General features: G+C 52.0%; 1 protein-coding gene across 2 annotated transcripts in view; it reads left to right on the top strand.

The window, feature by feature from the left end:
* Positions 1-6687: 6687 nt before the first annotated feature.
* The window catches only part of Fam163b (family with sequence similarity 163, member B), a 31658-nt gene continuing 19890 nt past the window's right edge, over positions 6688-18455 (top strand). Inside the window, exon 1 of one of the 2 annotated variants that reach the window (XM_063284556.1) lies at positions 6688-6819. The gene's annotated coding sequence lies outside the window, so the exon portion shown is untranslated. Of the gene's footprint in view, positions 6820-7959; positions 8276-18455 lie in introns of those variants that run through there. The other variant, NM_001109458.1, reaches the window with a different exon arrangement.

Genomic DNA, 18455 nt, shown 5'->3' with positions numbered 1-18455 from the left:
GAGGGAGGTTCCAGGAAGAGAGCACATCTCTGTGGAGGAGGGGCAGACCAGAGCTGGGTTGCTAGATTTTAATGGAAGAGGCGGTGGGTGAGCAGCGGTCCAGGCGGCAAGCGGCATGGGTGAGCACATGGGGGTGAAGGAGGGAGATGGAGTCTCCCCAGAGGTGATTTAGGGAATTGCTGAGTTCTTATCCGGGCATGAACAAACAACCAAACAGATACCAGGGAAGACAGACAGCCAGGCAGCAGAGAAAAGAAAAGTAACAACTTATTTTTCAGGTTGTGAGAGGCAGAAGGCTGGATGCTGGCTTGGGTCCTTGCCCCTCTTGGTCCTGTCTGGTTACCCAACCCTGAGCCTTTTTGTTATTTCTTCTCAGTCTCCTGGGGGGGGGGTGTCTCTCAGGGAGCCTGCCTCTTCAGACTGTGTTTCAGGCAGCTAGGAGCAGCGTCTCAAAGCCCACCCCCACAGTGACACACTTCCTCTAACAAGGCCACGCCCCTCCAACAAGGCCACGCCCCTTCAACAAGGCCACACCTCCTAATAGTGCCATTCTCTGGACCAAGCATAATCAAACCACCACAGTGACTGTTTTCATTTTATTAAAACACCTCTCGACTCTCATGACCCCTCCAACCCCCATTCTCAGGACCCGTAAGCCAAGTACCATAAAGAAGGTGAGTGAAGTCCTCAGTGCCTGGTTTTGAGGAGAAATAGAAACTCAGCCCAAGTAAGCCCATATTTCCCCAAGTTTCCAAGGGGTCCTAGCTACACAAGAAAGGCTTGAGGCCGGCAGGCAGTGTGCTCTGTAGCTCTTGTTGTGTCTGCACACAAGACACTGCAGTTGATTTCACAGTGTCACATTTCACCCCAGGCCTCTCATCAAACTAAAGAAAAGCAAACACCGAAGAGACTGGAAAAGGCAGGGCAAGGTGTTGTCCTGGATGGGAGGACAGGGCCATAGCTCTCTCCTTGGCCAGGAGAATTAGGGTAGGAAGCACTGACAGAGGCTCACTCATGGACCAGACCCACACCTCTAGAGGACGCTGATCCTATGTCCAGGGGATGCTGGTCGGGGTGGAAAGGATGGAGTATGGCTGAGCCTTTCTGAAGGGTTCTCCTAGGGTGGGTAAATCTACATCTGGACGAGTGTTCTCCGTGCTGGTGACTCAGGGCTCTGCACGCAGGTGTTCCAGGGCTCGGTTGTTTGCAGCTCCCCACCCCACCCCCCAGCCTCCCAGGAACCAGAGCGTTGCCAAGGGAAAGAAGGCAGAGCCTTCTTATCCCAGGGGAGGAGGGGTAGCCCACAGGATGGGTAGTGACAAAGCCAGGGGCAGAGAAAGCCAGCCTGAGCCTTCTGCCCTCCTAACTTTTATGAGAGCCACCAAGGCCATTTGCCTGGGGTTGTCTCTCCCCCCACCTCCAGCACACTGAGGCTCCACAGCCATCACTGCCATCCCAAAGCAGATCCCAGAAGGGGAGACAGGAATCCCAAGACAGGAGCACCTGTTAGTTGAGCCCAGCTGAGCCAGCAAGTCTGAGGGTCACTCCGCCCAGCCCAGAAAGGTTTGCAGTTCAATGCTGCATGTGGGAAACTAGGGTCCAAAACAGTAAGGGAAGAAGCCTTCCTGAGAAAAGGGTGCACTGCAAGTTTGAGTCACCCACTATTTGACTCTGGCAGGAGGGACTTTGTCCTGAAGCTTCTTGCAGACTTGCCCTGACTGCAGCCACAGGTCTGGCCATGAGCTAAGAGGGAGCAGGGCAGAGAGAGCGTCCTGCTTAGTCTGTTTCCCAGCACCCATCAGTATACATGCACACAGTAGGTACTCACCGAGTGTGTGAGCACGTTGTCCCCTTGGTGTGAGATACCCAGCTCAAATAGAACTAAGCCAGCTGAAGGAGGAGCAGGGTGGGGGATGGGGAGATGCCTCAGTGGATAAAGTGACTACTGGACAAACATGAGGACCTGCTGAACTTTGACTGCAGCTGCCACACAAGAGCCAGGCACAATGGTCACACATTTGTAATCCCGGTCCTGAGAAAATGACTGGAAAGCTAAATCTGTCAGGTAGCACTGCCAGGCTGCCTGCTACCTCTATGCCTAGCCAGTCACCTGTCCTTGCCAATACCACATGAAGCACTCCCAAGGCTGGTGGCCTCAGTGTGCCCCGGGGACGCTCTGCCACTCACACTGCTTGTGGCTGAAACCCAGAACTAAAGGTGCTTGTTGGAGACGTGGGCAGGACACCACTGAGCCTCAGGCAAGTGCGTTCTCGTGTAAAGGTTTCTCATGCATCCAGGAAGTGGCTACAGAGATGTCCTCGCTGCTCTGCCATCCAGGACAGAGGGTGGGAATCCCAGGAAGCTCTGGTGTGTCGTGAGACTCACAGACACTGAGGTAGAGATTTGGAAGAGGGAGGCCAGACGTGTCACTTGCCCTCCAGCTATGGTGGGTCACAGTGGGTAACGCTTGTTTCTCTTGCTGTTCCAGGCCACCTAGATGAAGGACTGTGACAGTCCCTACAGCCAGAGCTTAGCAATCCACACCGGCACTCTTTTGTTACAGAGCCCCAGACAGAGTGGTAGGATTTGGGCTTCCCTCCTGCCTTCATTTCTCATGCTTTGTCTGCCATGTTTCTTTCTGCTTTCCCTGCTCTATCCCACTCTTCCCCACCTCCTCTTCTGCCTCCTCCTCCTCCTCCTCCTCCTCTTCCTCCTGCTCCTCCTCCTCCTCTTCCTCCTCCTCCTCCTCTTCCTCCTCCTCCTCCTCCTCCTCCTCCTCCTCCTCCTCCTCCTCCTCCTCCTCCTCCTCCTCCTCCTCCTCCACATGCTGCTTCCTCTCACCCCAATCCAGATCGGCAGCAGGTGTCAGACAGTGATCAATTCTGACAAGAGAACAAGGAACACGTCCAAGTTTTCATTCTCTGTGCCCAAGAGGGGTCCTGGGTCAGGGCGGGGGGCAGGTCCTAGAGGGGCAGAGCTGCCTTGGGTGCGCTCCATGGAGCCTCCATCCCAAGAGAATGACCTTGACTTTCCCTGGAGAGCAAGAGCTTCAGTCTGTCTTGTCATTCTATTGTCAACTCACCAGATCTGCATGTGTCAATCACACGAGGGATTCTGTGTCACGCTTTTATTAACCCCACTGTTCACCTCCTCACAAGGCAGTGCTTACGGGAACAAGAAGGTACAGGGGGGTGCTCTGACTTGGGGTTTGCATAACTCAGCCAGTCTCTCATTTTCATGGCTGATCATTATTATTATTATTATTATTATTATTATTATTTTATTATTTTATTTAGCATGATAGACTGAAGGTACCACTCTGGGCTTAGGATATTGCCAGCAAAGACTTCAGAGACCAGCGGACCTCGCTGTTGTGACAGGTTCCTTGCTGTGAGGTTGTCAGAGGAAAGACTGGCTCTCCACTCACCACTGTCAACATAGTTCAGAGCTAGAACAGCACAGGAGAGATGCCCAGCTGCCACTAAACACTTCCTACTTAAAGGACCTCATGCTGTCAAGACCTCATCTCTTTGAGCTTTTCTCAACTCAGAGCTTCCAGAATATAGGGGTTCCTACTCTGGTCTGCAGAGTGTGTGACGAATGAATGAATGGATAGATAGATGAACAAGTGCTCCATCTGGATTGTTGGAGCCCATTGCCGGGGGTTGGCGGGGGGAAGTGGAGGACTGATCAGGACCCTCCTGGTTAAGGTTTCTCTGGACGAAGCATTCTGAGAGCCAGTGTAGGTCTAGGAACAGTAAATCCCCTGATGCTGGCTTCCCCTGCCACACCCACATCAAGGTTTTCCAGCTTGTGACTCACATGAGGAACCCCGAGAGACCTGGGCTGATTTCTGTGTGTCACCTCCTCAGCTCTCTCACGAAGGAGTACATTGAGCTCACTGTCACAATGTTTTAGGATGTGGCAGTAATTAAAGCCACCGCAGGTGGTTGCCGAGATGAGGCTTCTTCTGGGAACTACAGCAGCAGATGCACCTTGGGCTCCACACGTGCACCCCACCTGCCCTCAGTCCCCGTTCTCGTGCACGCCGGCCTCTTTTGCTCTCTTGCACACTTTGATTTTCTTGGCCATCCCTCAAAGTTGTGCAATCTAGCAGGCCTTGATCTGAGACGTGAGAGTGATTCTGACTCGAACATCACAAAAATAACTTCTGTTTCAAACCTCTGGTTATTTTTCATTCATTCGTTCCCCGGATGGACTTGATCTGAGCAGATCACTTGAAGTCGGGTAGATGTGTGATTCTGCCACCTGACACGCTCAATCAACTTCTGACACCCTTCCTCCCCGCCCCCGTCTCAAGCCTGAGACCACGAGGCGATATTCAACAATAGAAACTGTTTATACCAGCCAACACCACCCCTTTCAAAACCTCCTAGGTCCCCACCAGCCTTCACTACGGCTTGTCTGGAGTCTTAAGCTGTCTCCTTTCTTAGCATTTTCCCCAAAAGAGACTTGAACATTGTTTCTGACCCTGGAAGCCTCCTTCCTTTAGGAGAGCTTTATTCCTTCTGGTCTGCAGAACGACACTCCCAGTCCAGAGCAGAAGCTGGGTGGGTGCCCTTCAAGCCAGAGGACCCACTGCCCATTTCACAGTGACAAAGACAGCTTGCAGACAGAAGTGTTTATGGGGGCTCACAGTTTGAGGGTCTGTCCCGTCCTGGTGGAGGCACATGAGCCAGCATTGCATCTGAGGTGAGGAAGAAGAGAGGGGTGAACGCTGCCGTCCAGCTCATATCTTCCTTTTATCCGGCCCAGGATCCCACCCACAGGATGCTGAGTATTCTCCTACTCAGTGTGTTTTCTAATGTCAGCTAAGCCACTCTACAACTCCTTCACAGACACACTTACAAGTCTGTCTCTTCAGTGATTGTACATCTTGCCTTTGGGTTAACTGAAGATATTAACCCACGGTGATGTGTAAATAGAACTGGGTACCCATAATCCCCCATGCTCACTTTTCCCCACACCCTACCAGAGAGCGCACCCTGAGCTTGGATATTTGCAGAACACTGGAGAGAAGTTGGTGTCTCTGCCTCTTCCCTCATCCCTGAAGTTGCTCACATTCAAAGGTCCCATTTTCATAGCATAAAAGACTGCTCTTAACAAAAGCCGAATTTGCCCAGGCTGGAAAGCAAGCCTTGCAAACTGCCCCGCATGCTGCTGTGTGTTGGACAGTTTTCAACATCTCCGCCATCTGTCGGCTCTGAGCTACATCCACTAAACTGTACGCTGTGAAAAGATGCTGAGGACAGGACAGAAGTTGCCATGCAACTGGAAAGCCTGCTGGAGAGGAATGGCTGGTCCTGCCTCCTAGCCTGCTGCTGCCCAACCTGGAGAACTCAGGGAGGCTAGACTTCTTTTGTTTGTACTAGAACTTGCCGTTTCAGGAAACCTGATGGTGTGTTGTTGCTATGAAGTCAACTAGCATTTCATTCCTCCCTTTTCTGTTTTTACAAATGAGTTTGAAAAATAAAATCAAGGCATGGCTTCATACACAAAAAGCAAGCTGAGTGGTGACCATTGTGACATCTGCTCCGTGCATTTCTCTGTTGGCTGTGTGGCTTTGAGAATGTCACACTGTCCTTCTGAAAATGTTTTGAAGTGAAGGTAAGGGAGGCTGGAGGGATGGCTTAGCAGGTAATGCACTTGCAGAAACACAAGGATCTGAGCCTTGATTCCCAGCATCCACTAAGGGCTGGGTGTAGCAAGATGTGTCTGTAACTTCGGCTTTCAGGGAAAGCAGAGATGGGAGGGTCCTGGGTACTTGCTAGCTGGCCAGTTTAACCAAAACAGCAGGAGAGTGACGGAAGAAGACAGCCAATGTTGTTGACCTCTGACCACACTGTGCAAGCACACTGGTCCACATGTATGCACACACACAAGGTGTCTACTGCCATGAGTCACTGAAGCCAGTCACAGTTTAAACGAGACAAATATCAGTAAATCAAGTCAGAGCGTCACAAGTACTGGGACAGCATCTCTGCTCCACATAGGAAGGAGTTACGGTAACTCAGAGCCCAGAGTCAAAGGCCAAGCCACTTCTTGGAGCAGATGCGGATGTGTGACCAAATGGTAGTGTGGGTGAGCTGGTGGATGAGGCAGGGTTTGATGGTGAGGCTTCTTTTGAAAGATTTTGGCGCACACTTGACAGCATCTAAGGATCTGAGACAGTTCACTAAAAGGCAAACGGCCCTGTTTGAAGCTGAGTGGAAATGGTTGTAGGAGTTGATTGGCTGGCTGGCCTGTGGTTTCCTCTTGGCACTCTCCAGGGTTCTCTGACCTACTCTTATCATCCGTATGGAGCCCATTGTCCAGTCTCTGGATGTGACCTCCTCGGTAAGTGTGGGAGATCTTGGGATCCATCAAGCACCAGCTCTGGTCTGCTGCCAAGGACCCTGACGTTTGTTCTCACCTGTAGGACGAGTTCTGGCTGGCTTTCCCTGGCCGTTGCTGAGCTGGCTAAACGAGACAATGTGTGCAAGTGTTTAGCACTGCATCTGAAATGTGTTGAGCACATAGCAAGTGATGTTTACTGTGAGATAAGAGCCTGCTTCGAGCAGGCTCTGAGTACAGTTAATTAATGAATCAAACACAGCCACCAGTCCCTGGAGAAATGAGGCAGGTGACAATTAATTACCCATCTCCAAAGGCACAGAGATACTTAAAGGCGGGGTCAGCTCTTCCTGCTGGTTAAGTGGGATAAAGGATGTTCCCAGTCTGTTATAAGGAAACTCTTGAGCACCAAGGATATGATCATTGCTGAGGAGTACAGTGAGGACCCTTAGGAAGGACCAGCAGGTGAGTAGTAATGTGTGTGTGTGTGTGTATGTGTGTGTGTGTGTGTGTGTACTTGTGTGCTTGTGTGTGTGCTTGTGTGCTTGTGTGTGTGTTTGAGTGTGTCTGTGTGCTTGTGTGTGTGTATGTGTGTTTGTGTGTCTGTGTGTGTCTCTCTGTGTGTGTGCACGTGCACGTGCATGTCTAGGTGTCTTGGTAAAGCACCTGCTTCCTTGGCCCTGTGGCGTGTCTTGGAATGAGTTGCTGGTCCTTCTATGCCCAGCCAGTGGGTGAAGAGGAGGGAAATCCCACCAGCTCCCTAGCCCCTCAGTATGGGCTTACATAGGCCCTCCTCACGAGGGCAGAGCTTCTTATAGAGCATCGAGTCATTCCTGGCACAATCAAGCATCCACACAGCACCCTTAGTGATCCAGGAAGGTTCTCAGAGTGTGGTGTATGCTAACTCACAGCCTCATTCAGTACGTGCTCCCCTTGGGTGGAGGTCTGTAGCCACAGCCCACTCTGGAATATCTTCCAGGATGGGGCTTATCTCGGGAAGGGCCAGAAAGTTCTTCTTCATTTCTAGCTCAAATCTGACTTGCTTTAACTTCCAACCACTGACCTAATGCTGTTCTGTGGGTAAAGTAGCAGAGATTTGCTTCCTTCCCAGTGGCTAGAAACCTGAGTCAGCCACAGGCCCCAGTCACCAACCAGCCCAGTACAGACTATACACTGCCCTCCAGTACTACACCAGACTGACCCAAAGAAAAGAAACAAAAACAGAGCAAAGGTAAGCATTTGTCAAGTACTTAGGGTGTGTTATGCCTGTGGACATCTACACCTTTCATCTTAAACAAGATTGCTCCAAGGTTGTGTTTTCCACAGTTAGGTAAATCCCATCGCCACAGAGACCAAAGCTCAAAGAGAAAGAAATGGGCTGGTGGTGGAGATCAGGGAGAACCCTGCAGGGCGCGCACAGGAGTGTGGGTCCCTAGACCTAGCATGTGAGCTCAGCCGCATGGAGGGGGGGTATGGAGGGGGTAGGGAGATCGCGGACCAGCGTCAGCACCAGGGACAGTTCCTCGCCTGCTCCCTGCAGCCGCCGACGGCGCGCGCAGGGCCGCAGCGCGCACTCCTCAGCAGGCTAGCGCGCGCGCGCCCTCCCCTCCTGCGCGCGCCCCGCGCCCGGGACTGGGCTGGAGTCGCGCGTGCCGCTTGCAGAGAGGCAGCTAGGCGTCCAGAGCCGTGGCCGCAACGCGGAGCTGGCAGGGAGTCTCGCCTGGCCACGCACTTGCCTCCTCTGGGGCCTCCAGGAGTCTCTTGGCGCTCACCTTGCCAGTCCGGCCCCAGCAGGCTCCACCGGCCTTGGCCTGGGCTGCATTTGCCGCTACTTGCTGTGCCCAGGACAGAGGGACGTCCGCCCCGTCACGTGTGTCCAAGTCCTCCGCCAGCCGGGGCAGTGTGGTTCCCATGGTTCAAGGTAAGGGTCAAGCGGGTGCGCAGGTCACGGTGTGAGAGCAGGCTGCGCAGGCTGGGAAGCCCAGGCTCTGTGCCTACCTCGTCTAGAGTACCTACCGCAGCCTGCCCTGGCCACCTTGCATCAGGTGCCCTATTTATACAGGTGCCTGTACAGCTTCACCCATTTCATTGCGATCCACCGTCCAAGTGCCTGAGATGGGCAGTGGGGTCTGGGCGAGAGGCAGAGGAACCCACGGACGGAAGAGAGGTGCTACTTCCCTCCAAGGATGCCCTGCCTGAGGGAAAGGGTGTGGGGAGAGAAAGTTTGTCCGAAGAGACTGGAAACCTGGCTCCATTCATCCTTTCTTGCCTGGAGCTGAGATATTTGGTTTCATGTGGTGAGGCTTGCCTCCCGCCATGTTGGTGCTGCATGCTTGCCCTGGGCTACTGCTGGCATCCATTCTGTCCAGCCTGTGTGTGAAAGGGTTGGGGGTTCCATTTGACAGATGAGGAAACCGAGGCTTAGAAAAGTTGGTTTCGTGTCCAAGGTCACGGTTAACAGGTGGCAGGACTTCTGTTGCTGTTTTCCCATGTTGTTGGAAACCTCATCTTAAATAGTGAGGGCAGGAGGGGCAAGTCAGCTGTGTTTTTCCAGCCAGACACCAGAATTCTGAAAGCATGTTCACATCCACCACCCTGGCTCCCTATTCTGTATCCTGTCCTCCAAGGCCAGCATCACATGGGTGCACATGGCTCTGCTGATATGACTCCAGGGCAAGAAACCTAGGTGACAAGTTCCCAGGCATCTCTGCAGGGTCCCTTGCCCCTTCTGGGCAAGCTCGAGTTCAGGGGTCTGCAGGGTAGTGTCAGGATGCTCCCCTGTGGTCTTCTCCTCTGTATACTGGACAGATTCTTAGTAGGGTTCCAGGGACAGCTTACACCTCCCAGAAGTTACAGAAAAGCACACAGGCCCATCTTCCCACCTTCCTCTTCTCGAGATAGACTTGGGAGTGAAAACTCCATGCCAAGGCTCTTGAGGACTCGCCAGAACTGAGACCTCTGGCCAGTGGAAGGTGGTTGAAACTGTGGGCACATGGGCTACGGACTTTGCCGGGCGCATACAACTTGGTGCAGCTTCGAGAAGTTCTTTCCACTCCTGAGGCCAGGGACTTACTCCTGTCTCCCCTCTCTCCATCCCTTACTTGGGTCGTCATTTGCCTTATGCCATAGAAAAGACCGATGGAGTGGTCTTGTGCTGGAGTCTCTGTGCCCCATCACCTGAGCTCCTGTCAAGTGGTATTGAGCCACTTGCAAAGTCTGCAGATGCCTCCTGAAGGGTTTGGGGTCTGGGAGGAGGTACAGCTTCCAAACTGGGTGCCTGAAATACCTGTTGGGGCTGGGGAGCTGTAGGGCATCACTGGCTCTCGGAGCAAGCCAGTGCCACGAGACGAGGGAGCCCAGGATGTGCTGTGAGTTCTCCGCCATTGTCTGTCTTGCAAGTGGGAGACATCCCCGGGGCCCCAGGCCTCTGCCAGGCCAGCAAGGATAGCACAGACGAAGAGCTTGCAGAGTCGGTGGACACTGATGGAGGAGTCCAGAGCTCTGATCATCTTCCTGGGTGACCTTGGGTCGGTCCCTGTTCCTTTCTAGACCTCAAATAGAGTAGATGGTCTCACATGCCCTTGGGTTCCTCTCAGCCGCCCTCCCCATTCCTGCCCGTCCCATCCTCTAACCATGTAGGTTTTGTACATTGGGGTTGGATCTAGGAGTTTAAGCCTGGGGCTGGTTCTGAGTGAGGCTTACTGCTTAGGGACCCGTGCCTGCAAACCCAGCAATCCCAACGAGGAGGGATAATAGTGCTCCAAGCAGAAATTTGTCACCTCGCACTCAATTATATTGGATTCTAAACTCTCAAGGGTTGGGTGGAAGGCAGAATGGCAGGCTGCCCAGACTGTCCACTCTGCTCCCACCCAGCCACTACCCCCTCTTCCTCTTCAAGCTCTGACCTGGATGGCAGGAAACTGGTGGTTTGTGTGGTGGGAATGCGGATTTAGGACCCAGGCTTCACGTGAATCATTCAGCAACCTCATCTACAAAAACGGGCGCTTCTGCCTCCCTGTAGGTGTTTGGTGGCACCTGTGCAGGCATGACCTGGAACATTGTAAGGAAGTAGAGGGGCAGGAGGGGCTTCCTGTCTGCCTTGTTGCTACACTTGCTGTGAGGTCCCTGCAGTCTCCGTCTGTCTGGACTCACCCCAGAGGGGATTCATTCAGGCTGGAGCCGCATTGCCTCCCAAATCTCTCCATTCCCCCAGGAATAGGGCTCCTGGAAGAGGCTTAAGTTGTTGAAGCTGCCCCTGACTCATTCCTCTGCCGTGTCTCCCTTGCTGAGGGTTGCCCTATAGGCCTGAGAAGGGATAAGCCCTGCTAACCCAAGCCACAGGGATGCCATGGCCAGAACCCTTAACCAAAGGAAAGCTGGGTACAGAGCCTGGCATGTGAGCTCCTAATTTGCATCCCTAATACATGACATAGCGACTGTGTCCCTGATTTCCAGGGGTCTTGTAGGGAAGGAGGCTGGAGATGACCTGGGGGCCAGATCCAGGCTGTAAGCTATGCTCTGACCAGATCAAGCCTGTGCTTGTGGGCTTGATGCAGAAGTCTAAACCTTGGTGGGCAATGGTCAGACCAGGCCTTAACACTGTGGACTGTGACACAGAGCCTGACTGGAGGGGAAAGGCAAGGGGACTCAGGAGAACTTACCATGTCCATTTGGACCAGGATAGATGACAATGAGCAAATGCCAGCATTTGGGGTGCTGTGGTGGGTTGGAGTAGTTGTGAATGCATACCGGGACTAAGCAAACATCACCCCGATGGCCTACATTAGGATCTGGGGTGGACTATGTGAGTGGGTGGGGAGGCAGCCCTTGTGGGCCAGGAGTAGGGCTTTCCCTTCAGCACCAAGGTAGCACCTGATTGTACATCCTACCCTAGTGGGATGCTACCTGTCTTCTGGGTCCTCCCAGTCTACCCAAAGGGGCATCTGTGGGAAGGGCTCTAACCAGATCAAGCCTGTGCTTGTGTCCAACTTCTCCAGTCGTAGGACTGAGGAGATGGCTTTGTTGGTAATGTGCTTGCCTTGTGAGCAGGAGGACATGAGTTTGATCTCTAGGACCCATGGGTGGATCCGGAACGGCCAGGCATGGTGGTGAATGCCTGTAATCCCAGAACTGAGGAGCTGGAGACAGGCAGATCCTAGGAGCTCGCTGGCCAGCCACCCTAGACTGTTTGGAAAGTTCCATGCCAGCAAGAGATCGAATCTCAAATACAAAGTCGATAGAGTCAGAGGAATGACACCAGATGTTGTCCTCTGGTGCACACACGCACACACGCACAGACGCACGCACGCACAGACGCACGCACGCACACACGCACGCACGCACACATGCACGCACGCACGCACGCACACATGCATGCACGCACACACGCACACACGCACGCACGCATGCATACACGCACATACGCATGCACGCACACACGCGCGCACACACACACACACATGCACACATGCACACACACATGCACCTGAAAGCACTTCTGTAGTGAGCTGGTTGGGATGAGGGTTTCACTGCTGTCTGGGAGTCATAAGAGGATTAGACAATGACCTGAGCAGTGGTTGGGACAACAAGCCAGACTCCTAGGGTCACAGTCACATTCACCACCTCCTGTGGCTTCCGAAGTGGCAGGGTGGTTCAGCCTTAGGAACTGACCAGAACAGCATTTCTGTCTAAAGTATGTGTCCCTAGTGAGGTTACTTAACCCCTTGGTCCCTGGGTTCTTTACTGACCCTGTATGTAGGTCCAGCTTCCTAGAAGAGTCTGCATATGCTGGGAAGTTCTCATGGAGGTCGCTTCCTGACCAACCAGAAGATGGCCTCAGAGCAGACAAGGTTGCCCTTGTCAAACAGGTCAAGTGTCGCTGGTCTTAGCTACTTTGTGGGTTCTCCTTCTTTTCTGCCCTTTACTCCCCACCCCATTCCATACCCTACCACTAGATAGGAGAGAAAGGATAGAGGGGAGATACACACACACACACACACACACACACACACACACACACACACACAGTGAGAGAGACAGAGACAGAAACAGAGGACAGAGAGAGCGAGATCTCTGAATCTAATTTTTTCTTGTGTCTTCTTCGTTTGTAGCTGGTCTTTGGTATTTTATGGGTTTTTTTCTCACTCTTTATCCCACCCCTGCAAGTTTCACTCTCTATCACTAGATAGACGAGAGAGAGAGAGAGAGAGAGAGAGAGAGAGAGAGAGAGAGAGAGAGAGAGAGAGAGATCCTTGAATCTAATTTCTTTCTCTTGTTTCCTCTTTGAGCATGAGTAGTAACAAACCACATCTGGCGTCTCTGGATGACCAGTAACCACCAACCTCACCTTTGGGGGCCCCTAGCGTTTAACCTCTGTGAAAAGTTCCCAGAATTCCAAACACCAAACAATCACAGAAACTGTCAGCTGCTGGCAAAGCCACGCCTCTTCCATAGCACCAGGCAAATCACAGTCAGCTGCTGTGAAGCAGCCCCATGTCCCCACGCCTGCAGTTAAACAACAATGTATTCTTACAATATTTCTGTGTTTTTTCAAGAAACAAAAATTCCAAAATTCTTACTGCAGTGAAGCCCACAGTGGACAAGGCCATCACCACCTGTGGCTCAGCTCTGACATCCAGCTCAAGGCTTTCTGCAGGCTGCCCAGTGGCAAAGTCGATCTTTTGGTCTTCTCAGGATGCCCAGGAGCTGGGCCTGCGTCTAGGTCTGGGGAAGAGTCCATGTCTCTTGCTGTTGCTTGCTTTTGGCATTTGGTCTGTGACCTAGGGACCCAATAGCTACCATCTCTGGAAGTGGGTGCTCTGGCTCCCTGACCCTGGGATAGCAGCCTCCCATGCCAGCCACCACCCTAGGAACAGCCCCTGCTTGCACAAAGCAGTGACTGGTGGTTTGGTCTTTTTTATGTTATGCATTGTGTGTGCTTACCTAATATACATTCATTTTTATAATATATTCAAGTATTTTTATTAAAAGAAATGTGTGTTTGCTGCAAAAGGAAAACCAATCCAGTTTTCCTTGGCTAATTACATGAAGATTAAAAGCCCTCCAATCCTTTACTCTGGTCTACATGCTCTGCCGTGGCTACACTGGACCTCAGTGCTTCTGCTCGTGAGTGTTCCTCCCTTGTGCTTGTGCCCCCACGGTGGGATGGGTTTCAGGGTCTTATCCTCCATCACAAAGCCTGACTTCCCAGTCTAGACTTCTCAGGGCAGCTGTTGACTCACAGAGTCACCTAGTTGGGTTGGTGACAGGCCTGCCATCCGCTGGTTCTGTCTGGTATAGACTTGCCTGAGGTGTGAGCCTTGAGTGGAAGGCCCTAGAGGCTGGCCGGGGGAGGAGAGAGTAGGAGGAGGCATGTGAAGAGGATTAAACTGTAGTGTGGGAAGGTCCTGTGTGGTTGGCAGCATGAGGCATGGAGGCGGATACTCTAGCTTCCATGAAAATCACCTCAGGCTGGAGTAGTAGGGTAAGCATACTGGATGCAGTCAGAGCTGAGCCCACTGGGCAGGTATATAGTCAAGGGACACTGCTCCCGTCGCTGGAGGCAAGGGAGGCCATCTACGAATGCTAACTTGAAATGCTTAATCAGTGAGCTCTTGAAATGCCCCTGAAATTTTTCTGAGGCACCAGATGGGGCTGGTCTCAGGTGCCTCATTGGCGTTTATGTGTCTGTGGGTGTAGCTGGGGTTCCTGAGCCAGGCTTAGCCAACCTCTCCCTTCTGGCACTGGCCAAATGACCATCTACTGGAGGCTCCCCCGTATCCCTGCCCAGCCATTTCACTTGCTGCTGGACCACCCACTGTGCCCGGCAGCAGCCCCCTTACTGGTGGTTTGTTCGCAGTGTGCTGGGTGCAGCAGTGGCTGTGGAGGGAAAGGAGCTCTGGGGGGCAGTGAGGAAGACACAGAGAGTACCATTTACTCCTTGTAACATGTGTCTGGGGCTCACCTCACAGTGTTTGAAATGTAATATTTATACTGTGTTTTCTAAATCTCTCCACTCAGGGTTGGCATACACAATCTCACTGGGAACATTCAGGACCTTTCCTAAAGCGAAATAAAGATGTTCCGTTTTCTAGTTTATAGGCAGACACCCACTTAGGGTTACTTTTTTCTGAGCCCATTTCAGAGCCCCACAGTCCAGGCTGGCTTACCCCCAAACTGGCACCAGGCCCTCTCTTTGTGAGAGGCCTTGATCACATCTTCCTGGAAAGAAGATGGGGTATGGCAGGGGAGGTAGCCTGTCTCTTTCTCTAGAATGTCTCTGCCACGTGGCTGACGCTAGGACTGTTGCTGTTTACCTGTGTCTGGTGTTTGTTTGGTTAAAACAGTCATTACGTGGGAAGCGCCATCTAAACCCACTTACAGAATTAAAGAATACAGTTGTCTGCGATTTTTACCTTCATGAAGCTTCCCACATGAGACACCCCCTAATTACAAAACAGAGCTCCACTGCAGAAGATTGTTTCCCAGCACAGAGTCTTGGGAAATCACTGTCCCAGTTGTTCATATTCCCGCTGGTCGTGTCTCGCTTTCTCCTTGGGGGCTCCCATTTCATTGATCAGAAAATAGGGATAGGCAGAGGAAAAGAAGAGAGAAGAGTGGGGAAGCGTGGGAAGAGATGGGGTCTACAGCCAGCCATACCCTGAGAAGCTATTTAGGGCCTGTTGGTGAAAACAGCCAGGTTCCTAACCCTCTTTTTGCTCCAGGTTCCTGGCAAATAAAGACAGGCAGGGGTGGTTCCCTGTTCTGTCAACAGGGGTGATCCCAGGGCCCTACAGGAACATTGTGGATTCTGGAGTTTCTGGGCATGGATCAGGGAGAGTGGCTAGAGACCCAGCTTGGTGTTAGAGGCCTTGCAAACCTTCCGTCACTGCTGAGCAGGCTGGCTAATGTCTGTGGGACGACTGGGAACCTGGACCCCACTCTGCTCCTATCTCCTCCATGACTGTCAGCAATACAGCACAGACACAAACACTGGGTACACACAGAGACACGTACACACAAGTACACATGCAGACATGCATGCACACAGCAGGCACTTGCAGAAGCATGCACATGTGGAGCCTTGCAGAGACAAACATGCACACACAGATATGTACAACAGGGGCAAATGCAGATCACACACAGAAATACACAAGTACACACAGACATGCATACGGTAGATACACAAAGAAACAAAAGAAAAAGCCCACAGGTGGTACCCAGAGAGACATGTACATGGGGACACAGGCAGAAGCGCACATGCACACAGCAGATACACACAGAGACATTCATATGAGAACACAGTTAAACACATACATGCACACATGGAAGACAAGTACACAGCAGACACACAGAGACACACATGCGCACACACACATGGACAGACAGAGAGACATTCACAAATATACCCATGAAACACACATAGCACGTGCTTAGCACATACACAAAGACATTCACATGAGGACAAACACAGACATACACGCAGACACATACATGCATGACAGATACACGTACACACAAAAGACACACACTGAGACATGCACATGAAGACACACATGCAGAAACACACAAGTACACATGCACATGCATGACAGATACACATACACACAAAAGACACACTGAGACATGCACATGAAGACACACATGCAGAAACACACAAGTACACATGCACATGCATGACAGATACACATACACACAAAAGACCACTGAGACATGCACATGAAGACACACATGCAGAAACACACAAGTACACATATGCACTCACATAACAGATACACATGCATACACATACATGCAACGCATGTGCACACAGAGGTGATATAGCTCAGTCTTGCTTGTTTATCATGCAAGAGGCCCTGATCTATCCAGCAGTACAGGAAAACAGCACACATGCAGAGATACACGTGTGCACACAGACTCACACCCAGAGAAATACCCAGTCTCACCCTGTGCCCTTTGCAGACACAGGATGGGAAAGGGCACCTCCCTTTGGAGACACTGTCTAGCTCCCGTTCTACAGGCACACGATGCCGGCTTCTGGAAGATTCTAGGCCTCCTGGAGGGCCGCCTTTACTTGGCTGTTTAACAGCATGCACTCTTGTGTTCTCTGACAGCTAACTGTTAGGGACACTTCATCGGGCTCCACCTTTTAGGTAACAAAGTGCCACTGGGCATCTTTTAGTCACCTTTACTCCACTGTAACACTTGTCATGTCTTAGCCTGAGTAGCAAGGGTGACAGTCCATGTATGTATTGATTACTTACTGGCATAGTGGCTGTCCTGACATTAAGCAGAGCTCTTCTTGCTCACAGGCCTATGAGTAGCTGGAGTTGTTCTACCCGTTATGGGTGTCCACTCTAGGTCCTCAGGCCTCTTCCAGAACTCCAGTCTGTGAGCACAGGCTTCCCAAGCACACTCTCTGGATCCCAGGGATGAATTATTCATACTCCTTTAAGACTTTTCTAGAACTGGGATGTGATCCCGTTGGCTCTTGTTTCATTGGTTAAGTCATATGAACAAGGCCACGGTCACCAAGGCAAGACTCTGCTCTGCCCATGGCAGTACAAGGTCCATTACAGGGCAGAAAGGGAGCTTGCTGGGTCTATGTTTTCAGATCATTCCTAAGAGTGGCCAGGCTCGAGCTCTCCTGGTATGATACTGTGAGTAGATCTGACAGAGATCCAAGCTCATGGCTGGCACCTGCTGTCTGGTCTGTCCCAGGTCCTCTGATCTGGAGAAGTGATGGGGATGGAACAGGGAGTAGGCCTCTTTCCCTCACCGTCCCTCCAACCTGAGCAGAGGGAATAAGTGTAGAAGTCACAGCTGGTAAAACCAATGGCTCTGGGGTTGGGGGGCACAATGACTGGCACAGAGTGGGCACTCAGTAAATACTCATGGGGTGAATGCTGGCATTGCTTCCCTGGGCTTGGCAGACCAGCTCTGAATGGATACTGGGGAGGGAGAGCCTAGGTGGAGGAGTGAGGATCCACCTCACCCCGTGCTGACTCAGAACTTCTCCAGTGCTGCTGCTGCAGCCACATGAGGACCGAAGTCATGGGTCACAGCGGAAGAAGGAGATGGAGGGAGGTGATGTGGAGAGGAGGCAGGGTGAGGTATGTGTGAAAAACAAGGAGAAGGAGATGACACTCAGGCAGTTAGGCAGATCTACCCTGCCTGCTGTCACTGGACACAGAGCTTCTGGTGCATTTGGAATGGTGTCTCGGGCCATCACACATGGTACAAGGGCCCTGTACTGGGAGGGTGCCCAGGGGATGCAAGGGAGCTCCCCAGAGGTCCAGTCTGAGCTGAGACTGGAGGAGGAGCCTCCAGTGGTTAGGTCTGCAGTGGATCTGGGGACATGGGGTGACAGGTGGAAACAAGGAGGTAGTGGGGACTTGATGCAGGTGAGGCTCTAAGGAACCAGAATGGAGGAGAGAATGGGCCCACCAGAGAGGGAGACAGTGGCCATGACTGGGAGCAGACAAGGGGACTCTAGGTGAAAGGGAGGGAAGGGTCCGGGACACAGGTGGGCACCAACCCTACTATTCACCAGGCCAGGGTTCTGCCGGACAGAAATCTCAGGGCACCCCTGTCTGATTAATATGAGGTGTACCCCCTAAAAGGACCTGAGGTTCACGTTACCCCTGCGCCTTTTGCAGTGACTTTAGTACCTGTCTCCAGTACCCCACTTTGAAATAAGCCAGACTGGGACTTTCTCACCTGAGAACCCAGACTAAACTTTGAAGCATCTTTAAGCTCCTGTTAGCAGTTTGTTGAGCTTTGGGGATCTAATGGATCAATGCTATCTAAACTGGAAACTATTTTTTAAAAAATATTTATTGTGTGTGTGTGTGTGTGTGCGTGTGTGTGTCTGTGTGTGTGTGTCTGTGTGTGTGTGTGTGGAGAGAGAGAGAGACTAGGTTTGCTTGAAAGGGTCAAGGGACAATTTACAGAGTCATTTCTGTTTCCATCATGTGGGTCCCAGGGATTGAACTCAAGTCATCTGGCTTGCCCGCAAGCACATTCCCTCACCAAGCCATTTTGCTGGCACAAAAACATATCACAATATACAAATATCTAAGCTCCCAACCAGGTAAACATGC

The sequence above is a fragment of the Rattus norvegicus genome, chromosome 3 (assembly GCF_036323735.1).
Source record: "Rattus norvegicus strain BN/NHsdMcwi chromosome 3, GRCr8, whole genome shotgun sequence".
NCBI classification, from domain to species: domain Eukaryota; kingdom Metazoa; phylum Chordata; class Mammalia; order Rodentia; family Muridae; genus Rattus; species Rattus norvegicus.
This window is presented reverse-complemented; position numbering and strand designations above follow the sequence as displayed.